Here is a 13,181-nt window from a genome sequence, read left to right on the forward strand (position 1 = left end):
CTGTGTCATTTTAGATCCCCCACCAATGAAGTACACGGGTTTTAATTGTTCCAAAAATCTCACCAACATTTAGTGTTGTCAGTATTTTTAAGCCTCCATTTCTCTCTCTCTCTCTCTCTCTCTCTCTCTCTCTCTCTCTCTCTGTGTGTGTGTGTGTGTGTGTGTGTGTGTGTGTGTGTGTGTGTGTGTGTGTGTGTGTGAGAGAGAGAGAGAGAGAGAGAGAGAGAGAGAGAGAGAGAGAGAGAGAGAGAGAGAATATCATCTGGGTGATAGGACCCAAACCTTTGAGAAGCTGTTTAGTATGATGAGTAAGAATTGAATTCTGCCTAGGTCCCACAGTGTGTATGTTGGGGGAGGACAGAGACAATGTCCCTGGATTGCTCTCACCTTGTGGAGAGGGAGTTCCCTCGTCCCCATTACCACCCCTGGACCTGTATATCAATGATAAATGTACAAAAGAGAAAGGGGCTATGGGGAGGAATTGTAGGGCTGGAGTCTTGCTTCCCCTCTTCCACCTTCCCCTGGTCCCCTATCCTTGGGACTGTTTGTATGGAAGGAGGAGGAGGAGGAGAAGGAGGCAGAAGAAGAAGAGAAGAAAAACGAAAGAATAAAAAGTCTGAACAAAAGAAATTGCATTCTTGGAGAGTGAACTGGAAAAAGAAAATCACAGGTGCCATGGTCCTTTAACCCAGCAATCCGACTACTAGGGCTCACTTTACACGGAAATCTGCGCAATACAAAATGCTAAAGGAATAGGATTCTTCACTGCAGAAAGAGTGAGGCAAGCCAGGCGGCCAGTAACCAGGGACGAGCTGAGCGCACTGCAGCACACACATGCATGTGTGCGAGCGATGGGGTTCCATCAAGTGCTGAAGCAAGGCTGAGAAAGGTTTTCCTGTGCAGAGAAGGAAAGATCTGCAGGATACATCACTGAGCAAGAAAAAAGGGTGACTGTGTGGGGAAGATGTGTACAAAATAGGAAGAGATTGAACCAAGTCTACGTACCTCTGTAGGTGCACATGTACTTGCACAGGTACCTTCCCACACACACGCAGATGTTCCAAAGGGAAAAAAAAAGAACAAAGCACGAGACATCCAAAGATGAAACTAATAGAAATGTTATGTGTGAAGTGGTGATGGGGAGAGATGAGGCTGACGGAGCACAAGTGAAAACAAGTCTTCTCTGTGCATTATTATTCTACAAATTCTATCCTGTAATCATGTCAAAGCACTACAACCGTATTTTGCTTGTTTTTTACAAATAATGCGCCCACCCATACCAGGAGAATTCAGAAGGTCCAGGGACTGGTTCCGTTATTTTTAAATTTCATTTTCCACCAGCCTTTTTGAAAGTCCTCATGCGATGGATGGCACAGCTTATGAAAATGGTCCCGGGGGGTGGGGAGGGGGCAGGGAAGCTGCTCAGTTGGCAAAAAAATGTACATCATATTTGCTATTTGCATAAAAATATGGTATCTATTAAGCATTACAATGAAAAATTATTAAAATGGAAACACAAAGCTAACCATAAATCCATTAATAACAATCACAGACACACTATAAAGACATAGAAAAAATTTTAAACACCCTGAAATAGCAACTATATTACATTTAAAAAGACCAATGACCACATTAAAATAAACTAGAGAGAAAAACTGTCAAAAATAAAGCAGGAAATATTGAAAATCAGAATGAATCCAAAATGGGTCAAGAGGGAAATCAAATGACCAAGTACCACATTATAACCAATTCCATCAGCCACGATCAAGTTTACAATAGTCTCTGTCTATAGCAATACTATTCACATCCTCCCACTGCGGTCAGAGGGGAGCACCAGAGGCTTGCCCTATGCAGTGTCCCTGCAGATGGGACCGGATATTCCAACAAGCAGTCTTATAAGTGAGCCACTGCACCAGGCAGGGTTCTCTAGAGAAACGAGACCAGGACACTTATCATCGCATATATATGAGAGGATAGGTTTATACAGTGAGAAGGCAAATAACAGCGACTCAGGCCACACAAGTGTCCCCTTGCCCTCGGCCTCAGATCACTAGGAGTGATAGTGAGTGGTGCCACTCTGGCTTCCACCTTTGGTTCCTGGACTCATGAATCCTGGCTATTGGAGACACAGCACCATATATCGGTCACTGGTTTAGAGCATATAAGTCTCCTGGAGCACATTGGCCCGACCGCACAAGGTGTTGCCAACTAGCTGGCACTGTAATTGTGTCTTTAGGAGGCCATTCTATTGCCTGTCAAGCCAGCAGTACAGAGGGCTCAGGTCAACTCATTGTGTGGAACAGTTAATATACTGGAAGTCCTTCAACTCACCTGGGGTGCCGGGTCCAAGGTCAAGGAAGCAGACAGCAGAGTCCTCCCTGGAGCAAGGCTAGCAGAGTCTGCCCACAGGTAACAAGCAGCAGGGTGGCTCACCAACTGTCAGTAACTCAGGAGTTCAGCGAAGGCAGGCCCGGATGAGACGTTGAATGCAAACAATGCCAGGCGACAGAATCCACCAGCCTCAAGCTCAAGCACTATAGGCACCCGCAGTGTGATAAAGCAGGTCTCGACGGAACCTCAAGCTCTGGTGGAATGATCCACAGGCTGGCCTGACCCACAGGTGGTGTAGCGCAGAGGTTGAGGCAGAGAACTTAGCTACAGCAGCAGCTCAAACGTTCCCGCACTCTCTGATCACCAGGGGAAAAGAATAACAGGGGTGGGGCTTGCAGAGCAATTTATCTCTTTGCCCTCCAATCAAATTGCAACCTGATTAATCCCACATGTTCCTATTACCCAGGTTGGCACAGTAAACCTAACTATCACTGGTGCTAACTAAGTCCACATGGAAGAAGCACACCACTCTGTGTGATCCAAAGATGATAAATAACAAAATCCAAATCGGAAGGAGGGAAAGGTATCAGAGGTTACATTGTGAACACCCAGTTTGCAAAAAGCTATTGATCACAATGGGAACCCCAAGTCCATCTTAATCTTTTAATGTCACAATGGTTACCAATGAGGACCTTCTCATCACCGGTGTACTGTAACCACATCACCTTCTCATTTCAGAGAGCAGCAAACTCATGTGCGGAGTGGCCAAATGATACACCAAATGAACCCAATGACTCAGAGAGAACTACAAGCCGAAGGCTGTGAGCTGACCCAGGAGGACGGTGATGAAAGAGCGATCAGATGGAAGCAGAATCTATAATGAGAAGTGATTAACCCAGTTAACTGACACTATACCTTCCTAGTCCTTACATTTTGCTCATCGTAACAATTATCAAGGAGTGCCTGGATTCCTTCGTCTGTTAATTGCAAGGTAGATGGTTCGCAGCCAAGAGCCACTCAGCAGAAAGAAAAACAAGGCTGTCCGCTCCTGTAAAGATTTACAGACTCAAAACCCCAAAGAAATAGCTCTATTCTATTGTGCAAAGTCACCATGATTGGAACTGACTAGATGGCAATGGAGTTGTAGTTTTGGTTTGGGATAGTGTATTGTCCTCAACTTTGGTGATTTGAGACGCCCAGAGGCACACCTCACTGAAAAGGTCTGGACATCTACATACTTCTACAACTCAGCTTCTGAAACCCCCAGGAAGCATCGTTCTGTTACGATTCACAAAGGGTCGCTGAGAGTCAGAATCAGCGTGACAGCAACAGGTCTAACACATCCTACAAAATCACAATCTAGGAAACAACCTCTGCCGAGTGTCACAGAGCGTCACACCCAAAACGCTGTGGAAAAGACACACTCCTGCCTCAAGGACCTCGGACAGTCACTGAGCAGACTCCCATGAAGTTGCAGTGTTCACAGCAGTCCTCCACTCACAGTGCTTTGTCGTTCTCTGTCCTCATGTGCTTTGGGTGGACGAGTTTGGTCTCTCGTTATCGATGAGGAAGTGAACCATTCATCAGACAGACTGTGATGTGGCTCCAGATCAGACACCCAGTAAGAGGACCTCATCTTCTGGTTCCAGTCCACTACCCCAGACACAGAACTTCAGAAGTTTATGGCAAATGTTTGACATTTAAATGACATCTGCAAACACTTTTGAGGTATTTACATTGTATACAGTACATTATTTGATGACCCAAGGTTATTTCCATCATTGAGACTGGGGCTTTTTAACCGGCTTATAAAAATTTTGTAATAAGGGAAGGACATTGCAAAGAGAAGGGTCTCCTATTTTTAATAAAGATGCCAAATGTTCACCCAGGACAATCGTGGAAACAAAGGTTTGTTCAAATTATACCCCCCCAAAAAAACAACAATAAAAAATCTCTTAACTCTCAAAAATAAGCAAATAAACCAAACAATTACAAAACAGGCAAAAGATTTTCATAGACTCCTCACCAAAGAAAATAAAGGAGGCACACAAAGAACCTCCGTTCTAAGAGCGTCCGCACAAAGCCAATTCCTGTGAGACAGAGGCCAACATCTCTGGGATGGTGACAGTCCCTGAGCTGCTGGCCCACTCCACCGCTGAGAACAGCCATGCTCCCACACAGAGGCCTCATTGGCTATGATCTGATTGACAGGCTAGACTCTACCCCTTCACTCATAATCCTCTCAAACTGACAATTACAGAACTATCACACAAGGCAAGAAAGCACAGAAAGAAACTCATTTCACGACAAGAGGGCAAGCAAGCTTATGAAATGATTTTAAACAGCAGGTTGAGATAAGGAGCTAGCATGAAGCACCTCGTTCTATGGCTACAATGCCATACACGGCGCAATGGGGCGTTCATTCCACGGCGGATGGGAGCGCACGATACTACGGCGACTTTGAAAGATAGCCAGCCCGTACGATGCAGTAACTGTGCTGCCTGGGACTTACTCAAGTGAGCTGAAGAATATGTCCACACAAACCCTGCATGTTCGTAGGAGCTTTATTCATAATTGCCAAAACTCGAGGGCAATCAAGATGCCCTTCAAGAGGTGAGCAGATCAATAAATTGTGGTATATCCATACAGTGAACTATTTTCAGCAATTAAAAGAGATGAGTCATCAAGCCACAAAAACACAGAGGAACCTTAAGATCATATAGCTAAAGGAAAGCAGTCTGTCTGAGAAAGCCACATATATGGTAAGATTCCAACTGCCATGTCGTAAATTATTTCATATGGCTCTTCCAGTCAAAGCCTTTGTTATTCCACCTGAATGACCCTCGTTTTCCTCATGCAGCTAAGTACGAAGGCTGGGGAAGATTCTGATAACATGATGCAGCTGTGAATGAATGCTGTTCCGCTCCTAATGGTAGGTAGCCATCGTAGAAGCAAGCAAAGGGGTCTCACTACTACCAGCAAGAGCCAGGAGTGGAGCACATCCGCTGGACCCTGAGATCCCTGTGCAGTGAATGTCCCCCACCCAGTGGACAGTTGTGACACCAGAGGAGCAGCAGCAGCAGGAGGACCTAGAGCCAGAGCATGAGACAGAGCAGTGGACTTCCCAGCCCACAGAGCAAGTAAAGATGAGGGCTTTGGGGTGGGAGACTGGCTTGTGAAGTGGGGTCCCTCAGGACACTTAATTGAGGGAGCTGGGTTTGCTGGCCCATGGATCAGAAGCTAAATGCCTTCAGGCTGAAGCTGATATCGGCATGCCCTTTGTACATGTGTTATCAGTGCTCAAAAAGCTGCGTAACATCGCCCTAACAACGCCGAGGCCAGACCCAGAGGCTGAGGGCCAGAGAGGGGCTCGGCGGGGACTGAACAACGGAGCTTTTCTCACCTGAATTATAACCTGTTTACTTCCTTAATAAAGTCCTGAATTATGACTATTGTCTGTGAATTCTGTGCGGCCACTGCAATGAATCATAGGGCCTACAAGTAGAGGGTACTGTGTGAGAAACCCACATGGCATTCTGGAAACGCTGCAAGATGATCAAAAGATGAAGGAATGCTTGGTCCCAGGGTATTTTCCGTATTCGCTGGGATATGGCATTATGCATGACGTTATGCATCGGTCAAAAGTGTACAACACACAGGACGAACTCTAATGCAAACTACGGGCCGTGGCGACGAATGCGTCAGCATTGGTTCATCCACAGCAGCAAATGCACCTCACTGGAAGAGGTTGCGCGTGAGCCCTGGTGCCGCACTGACCACACATTGAGCTGTGACGGTAAAGGTCAGCAGTTTGAAGCCACCAGCCACTCCACGGGAGAAGGACAGAGTTTTTACTTCTGTAAAGAGTTACAGTCTGGGAAACTCGTGGGGCATTTCTGTCCTGCCCTGTAGGGTTACTATGAGTCGGCATTGAATTTTTTTGAGAAGGTCTTGCAGTAGGGGAGCCTAGATCAGAGAAGGCACCCTGAGGGTGTGTGGGTTACATGTTCAACGCCACAGATGCTACTGGAGAGAAAGATGAAGCGTTGTGTACACCCATAGGACTTGCAGTTTCAGGAACCCAAACGGGGTCACTATTGAGTCAGAATCAACTAGACAGCGATGGGAGGGTATGTGAGAACTCTCTGTACTTTCCATTCATCCCCCCTCCCTTTAAGTCTAAAATTGCTATAAAACATAAAGTCTATTCATGAAAAGAAATAGTTTAGATTTTTAAGAAAAAAGCATTGTTGAGACAAGTGGATCCCACACCACACACACCTGCCCTCCCCCACCCAAAAGAAGCAGGCCTTGGCAACACTTCGCTACTCTCATCTGCAAGACCATGAGACACGCCATCCAGCTGACCGTTCCCAGCACACTTTGAGAAGTCTTCTCTTCCGAACATCTAAACGGCAACTGCTGTTTGGGGTTTTGTTTGTCTGTTTTGTTTTCAGTTCTTTGATTTTTTTTTTTTTTGCACCCTACGATTCATCAGAACAAGCAATGTGAAAGATGCACCTATTGTTGGGGTTTCTCAGTTCTATTTTAGAATCTCGGTCAGGGTGATCTGGGTGTGGGTAGAAGGCATCCTTGCCATCCTGTCAGCATCCCTCCAACAACTAGTCGGTCTGCTTACAAGGGCTCTGGTGCTGTGGCTGGCGCCTTTCATCTTGTGTCCAGCTCCACCATATGGTGTTGCTGAGCATAATCAACGTGCAAATCTTTGTAGAAAATTACAGAGACTCTGAAAAGGGGGTGGGCACTTCCTCTAATTTCCTTTCCTGTCATGTTCTTGGTTTTAAGTAAAAAACATTGTGCCTTTTGATGAAATCTGCAAACACTTTTGGTGTATTTACACTGCAGATAACCAATGGCTGGGCTACCCCAGATCATTCTAGGGCTGAGACTGACAACATGTCTGGCTGGGATCGAGCCCTGACTTTCCGTGGTCTGGACGTGAACTTGCTGCCCTTACTGTTGCCTGGACAGCGACATTAGATAAAGTGGCATTGCCATTCAAGGGGAAAGGCAGTGAGGGGGATGCTTTCCGCACATTAATCTCCAGGTCTAGATTCTGAACAGGGGGAAAATCAGTGGAGGATTAGTCAATCCTTTAGATTGCTCCTCTTCAAAAGAGGTGCCCTTCGCCCCCCACCGAATTATTTCTAGTCACTACTGATAGCAAATCCAAGTTTCAGGTGGTGAGAAAAATGGGAGTTTTTAAAAGAAAAAATTCATTCACAGATCTTTTCCAGCCCACTGAAGAGAAGGGGAAATATTTCATTTCTGGTTCACAAGTGGACTGCAAAGCTTGCGTTTGGCCAAAGTGGATCATCTTCCTCTCCCATCAACTTTCTCTTGTAAGTTTGGAAGGCTGTGGGGAACTGGGACCTGCCGAGCCAGTCCCCAGGCAAGCATGCAGTCTGGAGATGGACGTAGAAAGGTCTTCCTTCCTATGGTGTCTCTTATGGTTACAAATCTTTGTGCCAAATCCACAAGGAAATTGGTTTTAATAAGGTGGTTATCAAGGAGAAAAAAAGGGATGTCTATAGCCTTATGCAAGGAAGTTTAATCAATGTAGGCAGACTCACTTTCAGCTGGCAGGCACTGGCAGAACTGAGCAGCTGGAGGGTGCTGGGACAGTTGGGCAGCTGGCAGGTAATGGACACAGTGGAGATGGCTGCTGAGAGTTATCCGACCCTATGTGTCCAGGCCCAGCCTGACTGGTCGGTGCCTTTCTTGAACCAAATATAGTTTGAATACCCCCACCCTGAACTGGTCTCTTTAGTTGTACATCTAGGCACATATAAAGCACCAAGTAAGGTCCGATGGTAAGAACTTGGGCTCAGAAGCCAAAGGTTTAGATTGTGGCCTGCACTCTCCTATGACAGCTGTGGATCATTCCAGAAGCTGGCTAACTTCTCTGCTCCTTAATATCCCCTCCTCCAAACTGAGACTCTAATCAACTCACGAGGGTTTGTGCTGAGGTGAAAACCAGATATGAGATATGAACACGTCTATTTCTAATTGTTCTTCTATTGTTCCTAAAGAATTGAACAGGACCGTCGTTTGAATGTGTTATCAAATGCTGGAACTGCCCACGGCTATCCAATTGATTCTGATGTCATGACCCTATATAGGCTTCCCAAGGGTGTACATTTTTATGAGAACAGAGCAAAAACAAACCCACTGTCACCTCGTTGATGCCGACTCATAGTGACCCTATAGGACAGGGTACAACTGCCCCTGTAGGTTTCCCAGACTGGAACTCTTTACTTCTTTACAGGAGTAGAAAGTCCTGTCTTTCTTCTGGAGAGCTGCTGGTGGTTTAGAACCACTGAGCTTGTGACTAGCAACCCAATGCATAACCACACCACGGCAGATAACCTCATCTTTCTCCTGAGGAGTGGCTGGTGGGCTTGAACTCCTGGATTTTCAGTGAGTAGTCCAGTGCTCACTGCCTGACAGCGCCACCAGGGCTCCTTATAAGGGCTGGAAGAGCAAAACACAAATAATAATTCCTTTTCTCACCGCCTAAAGACAGCAGCTAATAGCATCTGTATGTATTTGCTTCTAGGTTATTTTAATATATAAATGCCCTTTGACATTTCAATAATGAATGCTGAGAGCCACAAACAAATGAAGTAAAACAAGGCTGTCGTCCTTCTTCGGGATATATGTGACTAAATAAATGCGATGACTGCAACGTGAATAATCCACATAGAAAACAACCGCCGAGGGTTGTGTGAGCGAGCAAGATTACAGGTCCGAGTCTGTGAGGAGACACACATTTCCATACTTACATTTCTAGAGCATTCCTCTAGGCTGCTCCCACACAGGAGGTTATTGCTGCAGTGACAGGTCGGTGACCTAGGAATAAGTTCTGTATTGTAACCAGACACAGTATGCAGATTTGCCTGATGTCCTAAGGCAGGACACTCAGCCAGCCTGACCCGAATGCCTTTTCTTCTTGATTTGTAAGACCCGTCTATAATTAGGGCGAGTTCTTAGAGATAAGTGATCCATTTACACTTGTACCCATCAGTTTCTAGTCATCAGGCATCTCTGAACTGATGGGCAAGGACCTTCCTTGGGCATAAGATGCAGGGTGCCGGAAGCAGTTGGTGTTTCTGCACACACACAGTGTTGCACGGGCGGGTGCTTTTTACAAAGGGTTTCCTTGTTCATTACTTACTTTGTGAAAAATCCGTGCGAGCTGTTGGGAAGAAAGGGGGTGTGAAACCACATATAATTAGGTTTTTCTTTGAATGTGTGATACTACACAAAGAAAAGGGAACAGTAATTTTTTTTTAAATATGGAACACTTCATGAATTTGCGTGTCATCCTTGCACAGGGGCCATGCTAATCTTCTCTGAATCGTTCCAATTTTAGTATATGTGCTGCCGAAGCGAGCACGAACAGTAATTTTTTAATGAATAAAATTTTAATTTAAAATGGAGAAAGAGAATCATATATGAGTAAGCTCACAGTCTTACATCCCCTCAGATTCCTTACCCATCAGACCTGCCCACTGCTCTGAGAGGTTCTCAAAGAAGGAAAATAACTAGAGAGCCCAGAGTGCTGCGTACAGTCCTTACAGGTGAGGCTGCTGACTGCCAGGCCCGTGGTTGGCAGCCACTGGCCACTTCTCAGAATAAAGACCAGGCTTTGAACTCCAGTTACATCGTTGCTGCTGGCAGGTGCTGTTGAGCCAGTTCTAAGTCATAGCGACTGTGCCGTTCTCACAATTCTATCCCCAGGCGCCTAGAAAATTATTAAATTCTGAAATGTTTGCATAAGTCCTTGAATAAGTAATTCGTTCAGGGGTTCCTAAGTCTGTGTCCACATCAGACTGGGGAATATGCTCCGAGGCCCAAACTCCCTGTCGTCAAGTCACTTCTGACTTGCAGCGGCCCTATGGGACAGGGTAGACCTCTCCCTGTGAGTTTCCAAGACTGCACCTGTGTACGGGACTAGAAAGCCCCATCTTTCACCAGGGGAGTGGCTGGTGGTTCAGACTACTGGCCTTGTGGATCTCAGCCCAATCTGTAACCACTTGTTAAATAAAACCCCTACCCCCTCTCCTAGAGATCCTGTATCAGAGTCTTATTGTCATACACTCAATTCCAACCTCTACTGGACAAGTTAGAACTTTCCCTTTGGGCTTCTGAGACTAATCTTTATGAGAGCAGACAGTCTCCTCTTTCTCCCCTGGTGGGTTCAAACCACCAACCTTGTGGTTAGCAGCTGAGGGGATAGTCCACTATACAGGGCTCCTTGTGGGTGGGCCTAGGAGCCTGCATTTTTTTTACAAGCTTCTCAGACTCCTTGTCTGTACAAAAGAGATAATAATAGTTTCTGACTCACATGGCTATGGAGGGAATAAATGAGTGGATTCATGCAGGGTGTGTAGAATACTACCTGGCACCCTGAAAGCAGTGCATAAATGCCAGGCATTATTGTTGTGGTTATTAATAGAATTATCCAGTCAAAAACAGGTGTTTAGGAAGCACTGCCTATTACCAAACCCAGATCCCCTGCCATCAGTTGATTCCGACTCATAGTGACTCTGTAGAACAGAATAGAACAGAACTGCTCCTTAGCATTGCTGTGACTGTAAATCTTTATGGAAGCAGATAGCCCCATCTTTCTCCTTCGGGACAGCTGGTGGATTTGAACTGATGACCTTGGGGGTTTCAAACCCAACATTTATCTCACGGTGTCACCAGAGCTCCTTATTGCCTATTACCTCGCTTCTCCAAATGGAGCGGGCAGAAAAAAACCTCCAGTGAGCTTCTTGGGAGTCAGCATGCTCTAATCCCAGGTGAATCTGACGGCCCAGAGGCAGGCTTCAGCATGCCCCTGTCAGCGGCCACATTTCACTGCAGGGCCCCTGGCTGCTGTGAAAAGTGGTAGGTGTCTTCTCCCTGAGAATGAATCAATGAAAACAAACTCTCTTTGGATTAAGTCCTTACTCAGGTATCAGGCATTCTACAGGAATGGTCTTCATGATCCAAGTAACCCGGAAAGTCAAGGTTGTCATCCTAGTTCACCACTAAGTCAACGTGGGCGTGGAGAGGTGGGACTCCCTGTTCTGATAAACTCGTCGAAGCAAAGGTGTAGGATTGGAGCCCAGGTCTGAAGGACTCCAACCCCCAGGTTACTCCCCCACCCCCACCCCTACCTCCCCGCCAGGCCCCTGGATCATACATGTGGATTCTGTGCAGTTTTAACTGTAACTTTTCATGTGGCTGCGCTTTCCAAGCAGAACTGAAACAACCCAAACAAGCAAAAGTTCCCAGTTCATTACTCAAAATCCACAATGCTAAATAATATCAAAGGAAATGAAATATGTTTTCAAATGAGCTTTTCTTTTTTCCTCCCTCAAACTGTATGCAGACTTAAGACTGTGCTACAGCTTCTGAGACAGCTTGTATCTCCTTAGGGGGAAATTGCCCCTGACATGCTGCAAGCCCGTGCTATTTATTCACAATCCTTGTTCCCCATGGCAAAGAAACTCGCTTCTCAGACTGGGGCTAAAATAAGGCCTATTTTGATGGAGACAGATAGCTTTGGGGACCATTCAATAACAAGCCAAGGGACAAGTCTAAAACAAAACAAACAACAACAAAAAACTATCATCAAGAGGATTCTGACTCACAGGGCCCTAAAGGGCAGAGCAGATCTGCCTCAGTGGTGTTCTCAGCCTGTAACTCTGCACGGGAGTAGAAAGTGCCTGCTTTCTTCCCCAAGGGACCACTGGGGACTCTCTTTTCTGCTTCATGAGTGTCAGCAGCCACACTGCCTTTGGAGGGCAGCTCCGTTGCCAATTCGGCCTGAAACCCTGAGAAAATTCTGGCAGCTGCTCTGGAGGGGTGTGCTCAGCCCTGCTGGCCCCCCCTTCTGCTCCCCTCCTCCAACCCATCTCAGGCCAGAGCCAATCTTTGTCAGCTCTAGGGACTATGGAAGACACGGGCTGGAATCTTCCATACCTACATCACTGAAGTTCAAGTTCAATCACAAAACGCTTGGAAATACATGTGTCTAAGTACCTGGCAAGCCCAAGAGGATTCCCATGCCCGGGCAAGCTCACCCAAGAACTCTGACAGCACCTCTGTGTGTCAGGAAACCCGCCCTGACTGGTTTGTACTTCTGACCTCTGCAACCACCCACCCACCCCCACCCCAGCACCACAGAGATTTAAAGGGAGCGGCTTCCAAAAATGAAATGACAAAGTCGTTTCTCCCTTGACCAGCATCCCCTCCCTGGGTTGCTTCTTGTCAGTATGCAAAATTACACGTGTAGGCATAATCAGCACTTGGATTTCCCGGTGCCTGATTGAGTCTGGGTCCATCCATAAACAAAGACAGGACGCAGTTCAGGGAAGGGCACTGAAACGGAGACGACTCCGTCCTTGCTTTTGCTGAAAAACTCTAAAAATAGACACTGCTTTTTATAGAAAATGAGGCATGGTCTGCGCTACAATAAAAAGAGTGCTGGTGGCAGTGTGGGCCATGCATCGGGCTGCGAACCCACCAGCTCTGCAGTTCACAGGCACCACCTGCTCCCCGCGTAGCTGAGCTCAAACTCTGAGCACCCCGTTTACAGAAGGTGATGGATGACCATCAAAATCCCCGGGCAGGGCCTCCATGTGGATTAAGCCACAATTGAATGGTTTCTGACCGTGAACCTGGGATGGGAGCAGGTTTGCCCTTTGCATAGGGACATCCCTGGGAGGGACCATCTCCCTTAGGGGCATGCCTGATGTGTCGCCTCCTGGGGGTCACACAGTCAAGAGCCCTGCCCTAGGAGTCCCGTGTAGACTGCTTTGGTGGGAAGACCTTGG

General features: G+C 46.6%; 1 non-coding gene across 1 annotated transcript; it reads right to left on the reverse strand.

Annotated features, from left to right (window-relative positions):
• Positions 1 to 9,644: 9,644 nt before the first annotated feature.
• On the reverse strand, positions 9,645 to 9,751 carry LOC142457481 (U6 spliceosomal RNA). Its single transcript, XR_012786209.1, has one exon. It is a non-coding gene; the product is annotated as a U6 spliceosomal RNA (small nuclear RNA).
• Between the last annotated feature and the right edge of the window lie 3,430 nt (positions 9,752 to 13,181).

The sequence above is a fragment of the Tenrec ecaudatus genome, chromosome 9 (genome assembly GCF_050624435.1).
Source record: "Tenrec ecaudatus isolate mTenEca1 chromosome 9, mTenEca1.hap1, whole genome shotgun sequence".
NCBI classification, from domain to species: domain Eukaryota; kingdom Metazoa; phylum Chordata; class Mammalia; order Afrosoricida; family Tenrecidae; genus Tenrec; species Tenrec ecaudatus.